Here is an 11,205-nt window from a genome sequence, read left to right as displayed (position 1 = left end):
TCGGACTCAATGTCCCCCACCTCCCCCGGGATATGGTTGAAGCTCTGCCGGAGGTGGGAGTTAAAGCTCCTTCTGACGGGGGATTCTGACAAACGCTCCCAGCAGACCCTCACAATACGTTTGGGCCTGCCAGGTCTGATCGGCATCCTCCCCCACCAGCGGAGCCAACTCACCACCAGGTGAGGGTGTCCTGGTGCCAAGTGCACATATGGACACCCTTATGTCTGAACATGGTGTTCGTTATGGACAGTCCATGACCAGCACAGAAGTCCAACAACATAACACCACTCTGGTTCAGATCGGGGGGGCCGTTCCTCTCAATCACACCCCTCCAGGTCTCACTGTCATTGCCCACGTGAGCATTGAAGTCCCCCAGCAGAACGAGGGAGTCTCCGGTAGGAGCATTCTCCAGTGCCTCCCCCAGAGACTCCAAAAAGGGTGGGTACTCTGAACTGCTGTTTGGCGCATAGGCACAAACAACAGTCAGGACTCGTCCCCCCACCCGAAGGCGGAGGGAGGCTACCCTCTCGTTCACTGGGGTAAACCCCAATGTACTGGCACACAGCCGGGGGGCAATAAGTATGCCCACACCTGCTCTGCGCCTCTCACCACGGGCAACTCCAGAGTGGAAGAGAGTCCAACCCCTCTCAAGAGGACTGGTTCCAGAGCCCGAGCCGTGCGTCGAGGTGAGTCCGACTATATCTAGCCGGAACCGCTCAGCCTCGCGCACCAGCTCCGGCTCCTTCCCCAACAGAGAGGTGACATTCTAAAATAATTTCCTTTCTCAATTCAGAAATTTGTGTGTGTAAGTCACAACACCCGTGACACCAAAACGGCTTTCTTTTCTCTCTTTTCTCTACACTCTACACTGTGAGCACACACACCAAATCAGAAAGGCTTTTTTCTCTCTTTTCTACATTATGGACTGGGGGGACACAAAACCGCTCTCTCTTTTTTTTTTTGATTGTGTGCCAGGGCGTTGTCTCACGTATTAGATTATGCTTAAGATACGAATGGGTTTATCAGTCACATCAGAATCCATACATACTGATCCTCCCGTAATAAAATGGTCGGATCTTATCAAACACACTTTGTTTCTTGTGACAATCAAGTCAGCGAAACAGCGTATACACGTCAAGACCCTGAATCAAGTTTGCCACAAGAACTCATAAGTTTGGCAGTATTGCTCTGCCGTCAGCAATCATATACCCATTTTATTTTCGTGAGACATGTGCAGGCACCTGTTCATCTACTGTTCTATCACTATGAATTAGTTTATCTATTATCAATAAGGATACTTCTACAACTACTATCAAAGTATGTCCGGACTTCTTATGTTGTCAGTTGCTATATATGAATAAGTGGGTAGCTACTGACAAGCATTAAGCATGTCACACAGCCCAAACATATAACATTTCAGGACACACCACACAGTTAACAACCACAGTGAAGCGTGTCAAAGCCCAAACATGTAACATTCAACAGGACACTTACACAACACATTCAAATCAAACAGTCAGACAACATACAAGAACATATACCCCAGCCAGCATTGCTCCTTGCCTATTTTCCTACAGCTCACTATGTGTGTGCACACCTTTATTCACAAACTCTTCAACTTATACTCTTTTACCGAAGCTGCTACAGCTCGATTGGCCGAATACCCTTAGATCCTATTTCGGTGAATTTGACATCTGCCTTACATGTAACAGATTAGCGGTTTAGCAGTTTTAATTTAGTTTGAGTGAAGGAATTCATTTTATAGCAAAATCCGAAATCGTGAAGAACTCATGAAAGTAAGCTTATTCTCGGATTCCTGAAACTTTAGATTTGCTCTTTCTTTTACTGCAAAGTACAACGTTGTTTTTTTTTTTTGACAGTTTTAACATAGTTTGAGTGAAGGAATTCATTTTATAGATAAAATCCCAAGAGTCTGCTGAGAAAAGAGAGTGAATGCGAAGTAGACTTTAACACGGCTCTGGGAGCGAGCAGAGTGTGGGCTAAGCGGGAGAATTGCTTGAAAGAAACGCGACACCGAATGAGCGGTCAGAACAAAGCCTCAATACGGTGTTCCCGTGGTGTTTTTGTTGCTGCCTTGTCTTTTGCACAGAGTAAAAGACAAGGCAGCCATCGAATAGGGCCCGATTGTTCCTACTTGGTCAGCCGAGGAGCAAGGGGGGGGAGAAAGCGTCTCAATCAAGCAAAGCTCACCATGGGGAAGGTGGCTATGCCAACTAGCCTGATGCCCTGCTCCCGCAGTGACGGATAATCGTACTCTGGTTTCTCTTCATAACGTACAACTCTTTCGCCTTTTATTAAAGACTTCCGTGGAGAGCAGCACTAATGAGTTGTTTCTATTTTTGGCAGGCTTTACCTGCGGGTGAAGCCCTTTCTGTTTGTGCAAAAAAAATCTTGTTACTGTGCAGAGTGACTTCTCTGAGTAGAGTCGCCTTACCTGTTGCGACTGTGCCGATGTTTGAAGCTGGAGTGCAAAGGTGTTGCTTGAATGGTGCTTGCTGGAGCGTGCGGGAGTGCAAAGTTATACCATTTAAAAGGGCTGAAGAGTGCTCATTGCAGCGGGTGGGCCATAGTAAAAAGCGGTTGAGAAAAGGTGCGAATGTCAAACAATACATGATCAAAATAGGGAGCGGAGGTGTTTGGCCGCGACAAGGTGTGAATGTCCACCCATAATTAATGAAAAGCGGGCAACGAGTAGGTTCGAATGCCCAACCATACATCATCAAAAGCAGGAGTGGATGTGTTCGGCTACAAGAAGGTTTGAATGTCTGACCATAGTTTGTAAAAAGCGGGTAAGAAAAGGTTCGAATGCCCGAACATACACCATCAAAGGAGGGAGCGGAGGTGTTCCGCTGTAAGAAGGTGTGAATGTCCGACCATAGTTGGTAAAAAGCGGGTAAGAAAAGGTTAAAATACCCGACTGTACACAATCAATAGCGGGAGCGGAGTTATTCGGCTACTAAAAGGTGTGAAAGTCCGACCATGGTTTGTAAAAAGCGGGTAAGAAAAGGTTCGAATGCCCGACAATGTATGATCAAAAGAGGGAGCAGAGGTTTTCGGTTGAAAGAAGGTCTGAATGTCCAACCATAATTTGTAAAAACTGGGGAAGAAAACGCTCGAAAGCCCGACTATACACCATCAACAGCTGGAGCGGAGGTGTTCAGCTGCAAGAAGGTCTGAATGTCCATCAATAATTGCTAGAAAACATGAAAGAGAATTTTCGAATATCAAACCAAACATGATCATAAGCGGGAGAGGAGGTGTTCAGCTGCAAGAAGGTGTGAATGTCCACCCATAATTCCTGAAAAATCGGTAAAAAAAGGGTGCGAATGCCCAACCATACATCATCAAAAGCGGAAGCGGAGGTGTTTTGCTTCAAGAAGACATGAACGTCCAACCAAAGTTGGTAAAAAGCACTTAAGAAAAGGTTTGAATATCTAACCAAACATAATCAAAAGCGGGAGCAGAGCTTTTCGACTGCAAGTAGGTGTGAATGTCCAGCCATAATTACTCACAAACGGGTAAGAAAAGGTAGCATTGCCAGACCATACATGATCAAAACAGGGAGCGGAGGTGGTTCAGCTGCAAGAAGGTGTGAATGTCCGACTACAGTTTAAATATATTAACAAAAGCGGGAGGAGAGGTCTTCGGATTAGAGTGGTTGAGAATTTCCAACCATAATCTATAAAATGCGGTGAAAAAAAAGGTGTGATAGAACACTAAAAGGTGGAGTGGAAGTGTTCGGCTGCAAGAAGGTGTGAATGTCCGACCATAGTTGGTAAAAAGCGGGTAAGAAAAGGTTAAAATACCCGACTGTACACAATCAATAGCGGGAGCGGAGTTATTCGGCTACTAAAAGGTTTGAAAGTCCGACCATGGTTTGTAAAAAGCGGGTAAGAAAAGGTTCGAATGCCCGACAATGTATGATCAAAAGAGGGAGCAGAGGTTTTCGGTTGAAAGAAGGTCTGAATGTCCAACCATAATTTGTAAAAACTGGGGAAGAAAACGCTCGAAAGCCCGACTATACACCATCAACAGCTGGAGCGGAGGTGTTCAGCTGCAAGAAGGTCTGAATGTCCATCAATAATTGCTAGAAAACATGAAAGAGAATTTTCGAATATCAAACCAAACATGATCATAAGCGGGAGAGGAGGTGTTCAGCTGCAAGAAGGTGTGAATGTCCACCCATAATTCCTGAAAAATCGGTAAAAAAAGGGTGCGAATGCCCAACCATACATCATCAAAAGCGGAAGCGGAGGTGTTCGGCTTCAAGAAGACATGAACGTCCAACCAAAGTTGGTAAAAAGCAGTTAAGAAAAGGTTTGAATATCTAACCAAACATAATCAAAATCAATGTATGATCAAAAGCGGAAGCGGAGGTGTTCGACTGCAAGTAGGTGTGAATGTCAGATCATAATTTGCAAAAAGCTGATGAGAAAGGGTGAGAATGCCCGACTATACACAATCAAATGCGGGAGCGGAGTTGTTCGGCTGTGAGTAGGTGTAAATCTTCGACCATAATTGCTGAAAAATGTGTTAGAAAAGGTAAGAATGCCGGTCCATACATCATCAAAAGCGGGAGAGGTGGTGTTCGGCTGCAAGTAGGTGTGAATGTGCGACTAAAGTTTATAACAAGCGTGTAAGACAAGATACTATTGCCAGACCATACATGATCAAAACAGGGAGCGGAGGTGGTTCGGCTGCAAGAAGGTGTGAATGTGCGACTAAAGTTTATAAGAAGCGGGTAAGACAAGGTGCGAATGCCCGACAATGTATGATCAAAAGAGGGAGCGGAGGTTTTCGGCTGCAAGGTCTGAATGTCCAACCATAATTTGTAAAAATCAGGGAAGAAAAGGCTCGAAAGCCCGACTATACACCATCAAAAGCGGGAGCGGAGGTGTTCAGCTGCAAGTAGGTGTGAATTTCAGATCATAATTTGCAAAAAGCTGATGAGAAAGGGTGAGAATGCCCGACTGTACACCATCAAATTTGGGAGCGGAGGTGTTCGAAAGTGAGTAAGTGTGAATGTCCGACCATAATTGTTGAAAAATGTGTTAGAAAAGTAAGAATGCAGGACAATTCATCACTCAAAAGCGGGAGAGGTGTTTGGCTGCAAGAACCAGTGAATGTCCAGCCATAATTACTCACAAACGGGTAAGAAAAGGTAGTATTGCCAGACCATACATGATCGAAACATGGAGCGGAGGTGGTTCAGCTGCAAGGTGTGAATGTCTGACTATAGTTTGTAAAAAGCGGGTAAGACAAGGTGCGAATGCCCGACAATGTATGATCAAAAGCGGGAGCGGAGTTGTTCAGCTGCAAGAAGGTCTGAATGTCCAACCATAATTGCTAGAAAACATGAAAGAAAATTTTCGAAAATCAAACCGCACATGATCATAAGTGGGAGAGGAGGTGTTCAGCTGCAAGAAGGTGTGAATGTCCACCCATAATTCTTGAAAAATGGGTAAAAAAAAGGTGCGAATGCCCAACCATACATCATCATAAGCAGGAGTGGATATGTTCGGCTACAAGAAGGTGTGAACATCCAACCAAAGTTTTTTAAAAAGCAGTTAAGAAAAGGTTCGAATATCCAACCAAACATAATCAAAAGTGGGAGCAGAGCTGTTCGACTTCAAGTAGGTGTGAATGTCAGATCATAATTTGCAAAAAAGCTGATGAGAAAGGATGAGAATGCCCGACTATACACCATCAAATGCGGGAGCGGAGTTGTTCGGCTGTGAGTAGGTGTGAATCTCCAATCATAATTGCTGAAAAATGTGTTAGAAAAGGTAAGAATGCCAGTCCATACATCATCAAAAGCGAGAGAGGTGGTGTTCGGTTGCAAGTAGGTGTGAATGTCCAGCCATAATTACTCACAAACGGGTAAGAAAAGGTAGTATTGCCAGACCATACATGATCAAAACAGGGAGCGGAGTTGGTTCAGCTGCAAGAAAGAGTAAATGTCTGCCTAAAGTTCAAATATATTCACAATAGCGGTAGGAGAGGTCTTCGGATGAGAGTGGTTGAGAATTTCCAACCATAATCTATAAAATGCGGTGAAAAAAAAGGTGTGATAGAACACTAAAAGGTGGAGCGGAAGTGTTCGGCTGCAAGAAGGTGTGAATGTCCGACTATATTTGGTGAAAAGCAGGTGAAGCAAGGTCTGAATGCCCAACCTCACATCATCAAAAGCTAGATCAGAGGTGTTTGGCTGCAAGAAGGCCATAGTTTGCCAAAAGCGGGTAAGGTGCGAATGACCGACTAAATATCAACAAAAGTGGGGGCGGAGGTCTTCGGATGCAAGTGGGTGTGAATATCCCACCATACAAGAATGGTGGAGAGGAAGCTGTGAATGGCCGACCATAGTAAAAAGCGGGTGAGAAAAGGTGCGAATGTCAAACCATACATGATCAAAACAGGGAGCGGAGGTGTTTTGCTGCGACAAGGTGTGAAAATCCACCCATAATATATGAAAAGCGGGCAACAAGTAGGTTCGACTGCCCAGCCATACATCATCAAAAGCAGGAGTGGATGTGTTCGGCTACAAGAAGGTTTGAATGTCTGACCATAGTTTGTAAATGTGGGTAAGAAAAGGTTCGAATGCCCGAACATACACCATCAAAGGAGGGGGCGGAGGTGTTCCGCTGTAAGAAGGTGTGAATGTCCGACCATAGTTGGTAGAAAGCGGGTAAGAAAAGGTTAAAATACCCGACTGTACACAATCAATAGCGGGAGCGGAGTTGTTCGGCTACTAACAGGTGTGAAAGTCCGACCATGGTTTGTAAAAAGCGAGTAAGAAAAGGTGCGAATGCCCGACAATGTATGATCAAAAGCGGAAGCGGAGGTGTTCGGCTGGAAGAAGGTGTGAACGTCAGATCATAATTTGAAAAAAACTGATGAGAAAGGGTGAGAATGCCCGACTATACACCATCAAATGCAGGAGCGGAGTTGTTCGGCTGTGAGTAGGTGTGAATCTCCGACCATAATTGCTGAAAAATGTGTTAGAAAAGGTAAGAATGCCGGTCCATACATCTGGCTGCAAAAAGGTGTGAATGTTCGACTAAAGTTTGTAAAAAGCTGGTAAGACAAGGTGCGAATGCCTGACAATGTATGATCAAAAGCAGGAGCGGAGGTGTTCAGCTGCAAGAAGGTCTAAATGTCCATCAATAATTGCTAGAAAACATGAAAGAAAATTTTCCAAAATCAAACCGCACATGATGATAAGTGGGAGAGGAGGTTTTCAGCTGCAAGAAGGTGTGAATGTCCACCTATAATTCCTGAAAAATGTGTAAAAAAAAGGTGCGAATGCCCAACCATACATCATCAAAAGTAGGAGTGGATGTGTTCGGCTACAAGAAGGTGTGAACGTCCAACCAAAGTTTGTAAAAAGTAGTTAAGAAAAGGTTCGAATATCCAGCCAAACTGTTTGACTGCAAGTAGGTGTGAATGTCAGATCATAATTTGCAAAAAGCTGATGAGAAAAGGTGAGAATGCCCGACTATACACCATCAAATGCGGGAGCGGAGTTGTTCGGCTGTGCGTAGGTGTGAATCTCCAACCATAATTGCTGAAAAATGTGTTAGAAAAGGTAAGAAATCCGGTCCATACATCATCAAAAGCAAGAGAGGTGGTGTTCGGCTGCAAGTAGGTGTGAATGTCCAGCCATACAAGTATGTTGGAGAGGAAGCTGTGAATAGCCGACCATAGTTTGCAAAAAGCGGGTGAGAAAAGGTGCGAATGTCCAGCCATACATGATCAAAACAGGGAGCGGAGGTGTTTGGCTGCGACAAGGTGTGATTGTCCACCCATAATTAATGAAAAGCGGGCAACAAGTAGGTTCGAATGCCCAACCATACATCATCAAAAGCAGGAGTGGATGTGTTCGGCTACAAGAAGGTTTGAATGTCCCAGCATAGATTGTAAAAAGCGGGTAAGAAAAGGTTTGAATGCCCAAACATACACCATCAAAAGAGGAAACGGAGGTGTTCCGCTGTAAGAAGGTGTGAATAGCCGACCATAGTTGGTAAAAAGCGGGTAAGAAAAGGTTAAAATACCCGAATGTACACAATCAATAGCGGGAGCGGATGTGTTCGGCTACAAGAAGGTGTGAAACTCCGACAATGGTTTGTAAAAAGCGGGTAAGAAAAGGTGCGAATGCCCTACAATGTATGATCAAAAGAGGGAGCGGAGGTTTTCGGCTACAAGAAGGTGTGAAAGTCCACCCATGGTTTGTAAAAAGCGGGTAACAAAAGATTCGAATGCCCGACTATACACCATCAAAAACGGGAGCGGAGGTGTTCAGCTACAAGAAGGTTTGAAAGTCCACCCATGGTTTGTAAAAAGCGGGTAAGAAAAGGTTCGAATGCCCGAATATACACCATCAAAAGCGGAAGCGGAGATGTTCGGCTGCAAGAAGGTGTTAACGTCCGACCAAAGTTTGTAAAAAGCAGGGAAAAGCGATAAAAAGCTTTTCGTGAGTTCATGCATTTTATTTTGCTTATAAAATGCATTCCTTCACTCAAACTATGTTAAAACTTATTTGTCCTTCATATTTACCATGTCTAGAAAGATTTAAACAAAAAAACAACGTAGTACTTTGCAGTAAAAGAAAGAGCAAATCTAAAGTTTCAGGAATCCGAGTATAAGCTTGCTTTCATGAGTTCTGCAAGATTTCGGATTTTGCTGTGAAATTAATTGCTTTGCTCAAACCAAGTTAAAACTGCTTTGTCCTTCCATATTTATCAATATCGAGATAGAGGAGTGGATGTGTTCGGCTACAAGAAGGTTTGAATGTCCGAGCATAGTTTGCAAAAAGCGGGTAAGAAAAGGTTCGAATGCCCGAACATACACCATCAAAAGAGGGAGCGGAGGTGTTCCACTGTAAGAAGATGTGGATGTCCAACCATAGTTGGTAAAAAGCGGGTAAGAAAAGTTGCGAATGACCGACAATGTATGATCAAAAGAGGGAGCGGTGGTTTTTGGCTACAAGAAGGTTTGAATGTCCGACCATAGTTTGTAAAAAGTGGGTAAGAAAAGGGTGAGAATGCCCGAACATACACCATCAAAAGAGGGAGCGGAGGTGTTCCGCTCTAAGACGGTGTTAATGTCCGACCATAGTTGGTCAAAAGCGGGTAAGAAAAGGTTAAAATACACAACTGTACACAATCAATAGCGGGATTGGAGTTGTTCGGCTACAAGAAGGTGTGAAAGTCCGACCATGGTTTGTAAAAAGCGGGTAAGAAAAGGTTCGAATGCCAAAGTATATACCATCAAAAGCGGAAACGGAGGTGTTCGGCTGCAAGAAGGTGTGAACCTCCGACCAAAGTTTGTAAAAAGCAGTTAAGAAAAGGTTCGAATATCCAACCAAACATAATCAAAAAAGGGAGCAGAGCTGTTCGACTGCAAGTAGGTGTGAATGTCCAGCCATAATTACTCACAAACGGGTAAGAAAAGGTAGCATTGCCAGACCATACATGATCAAAACAGGGAGCGGAGGTGGTTCAGCTGCAAGAAGGTGTGAATGTCCGACTACAGTTTAAATATATTAACAAAAGCGGGAGGAGACGTCTTCGGATTAGAGTGGTTGAGAATTTCCAACCATAATCTATAAAATGCGGTGAAAAAAAAGGTGTGATAGAACACTAAAAGGTGGAGTGGAAGTGTTCGGCTGCAAGAAGGTGTGAATGTCCGACCATAATTGCTGAAAAATGTGTTAGAAAAGGTAAGAATGCCGGACCATACATCATCAAAAGCGGGAGAGGTGGTGTTCGGCTGCAAAAAGGTGTGAATGTTCGACTAAAGTTTGTAAAAAGCGGGTAAGACAAGGTGCGAATGCCTGACAATGTATGATCAAAAGCAGGAGCGGAGGTGTTCAGCTGCAAGAAGGTCTAAATGTCCATCAATAATTGCTAGAAAACATGAAAGAAAATTTTCTAAAATCAAACCGCAAATGATCATAAGTGGGAGAGGAGGTGTTCAGCTGCAAAAAGGTGTGAATGTCCACCCATAATTCCTGAAAAATGGGTAAAAAAAAGGTGCGAATGCCCAACCATACATCATCAAAAGCAGGAGTGGATGTGTTCGGCTACAAGAAGGTGTGAAAGTCCGACCGTGGTTTGTAAAAAGCGGGTAAGAAAAGGTGCGAATGCCCGACAATGTATGATCAAAAGAGGGAGCGGAGGTGTTCGGCTGCAAGAAGGTGTGAACGTCCGACCAAAGTTTGTAAAAAGCAGTTAAGAAAAGGTTTGAATATCCAACCAAACATAATCAAAAGCGGGAGCAGAGCTGTTTGACTGCAAGTAGGTGTGAATGTCAGATCATAATTTGTAAAAAGCTGATGAGAAAGGGTGAGAATGCCCGACTATACACCATCAAATGCGGGAGCGGAAGTGTTCGGCTGTGAGTAGGTGTGAATCTCCGACCATAATTGCTGATAAATGTGTTAGAACAGACTAGAATGCCGGACCATACATCATCAAAAGCGGGAGAATTTGTGTTCGGCTGCAAGTAGGTGTGAATGTCCAGCCATAATTACTGACAAATGGGTAAGAAAAGGTTGTATTGCCAGACCATACATGATCAAAACAGGGAGCGGAGGTGGTTCAGCTGCAAAGTGTAAATTTCTGACTAAAGTTTATAAAAAGCGGGTAAGACAAGGTGCGAATGCCCGACAATGTATGATCAAAAGTGGGAGCGGAGGTTTTCGGCTGAAAGGTCTGAATGTCCAACCATAATTTGTAAAAACCGGGGAAGAAAAGGCTTGAAAGCCCGACTATACACCATCAAAAGCGGGAGCTTAGGTGTTCCGCTGTAAGGTGTGAATGTCCGACCATAGTTGGTAAAAAGCGGGTAATAAAAGGTTAAAATACCCGAATGTACACAATCAAAAGACGGAGCGGAGTTGTTCAGCTAAGAGAAGGTGTGAAAGTCCGACCATGGTTTGTAAAAAGCGGGTAAGAAAAGGTTCGTATGCCCGAATATACACCATCAAAAGAGGGGGTGGAGGTGTTCGGCTGCAAGAAAGTGTGAACGTCCGACCAAAGTTTGTAAAAAGCAGTTAAGAAATGGTTCGAATATCTAACCAAACATAATAAAAAGCGGGAGCAGAGCTGTTCGACTGCAAGTACGTGTGAATGTCAGATCATAATTTGCAAAAAGCTGATGAGAAAGGGTGAGAAGTCCCAACTT

At 44.0% G+C, this 11,205-nt stretch overlaps 1 non-coding gene across 1 annotated transcript; it reads left to right on the top strand.

Annotated features, from left to right (window-relative positions):
- The first annotated feature begins 2,271 nt into the window (after positions 1–2,271).
- Positions 2,272–2,386, top strand: LOC140282503 (U5 spliceosomal RNA). The gene has a single exon (XR_011909929.1). It is a non-coding gene; the product is annotated as a U5 spliceosomal RNA (small nuclear RNA).
- The last annotated feature ends 8,819 nt before the right edge of the window (positions 2,387–11,205 follow it).

The sequence above is a fragment of the Leuresthes tenuis genome, unplaced genomic scaffold, assembly GCF_036924035.1.
Source record: "Leuresthes tenuis unplaced genomic scaffold, fLeuTen1.0.hap1 SCAF_22, whole genome shotgun sequence".
NCBI lineage: Eukaryota > Metazoa > Chordata > Actinopteri > Atheriniformes > Atherinopsidae > Leuresthes > Leuresthes tenuis.
Note: the sequence above shows the minus strand (reverse complement) of the source record. Positions and strands in the feature narration are given on the sequence as shown.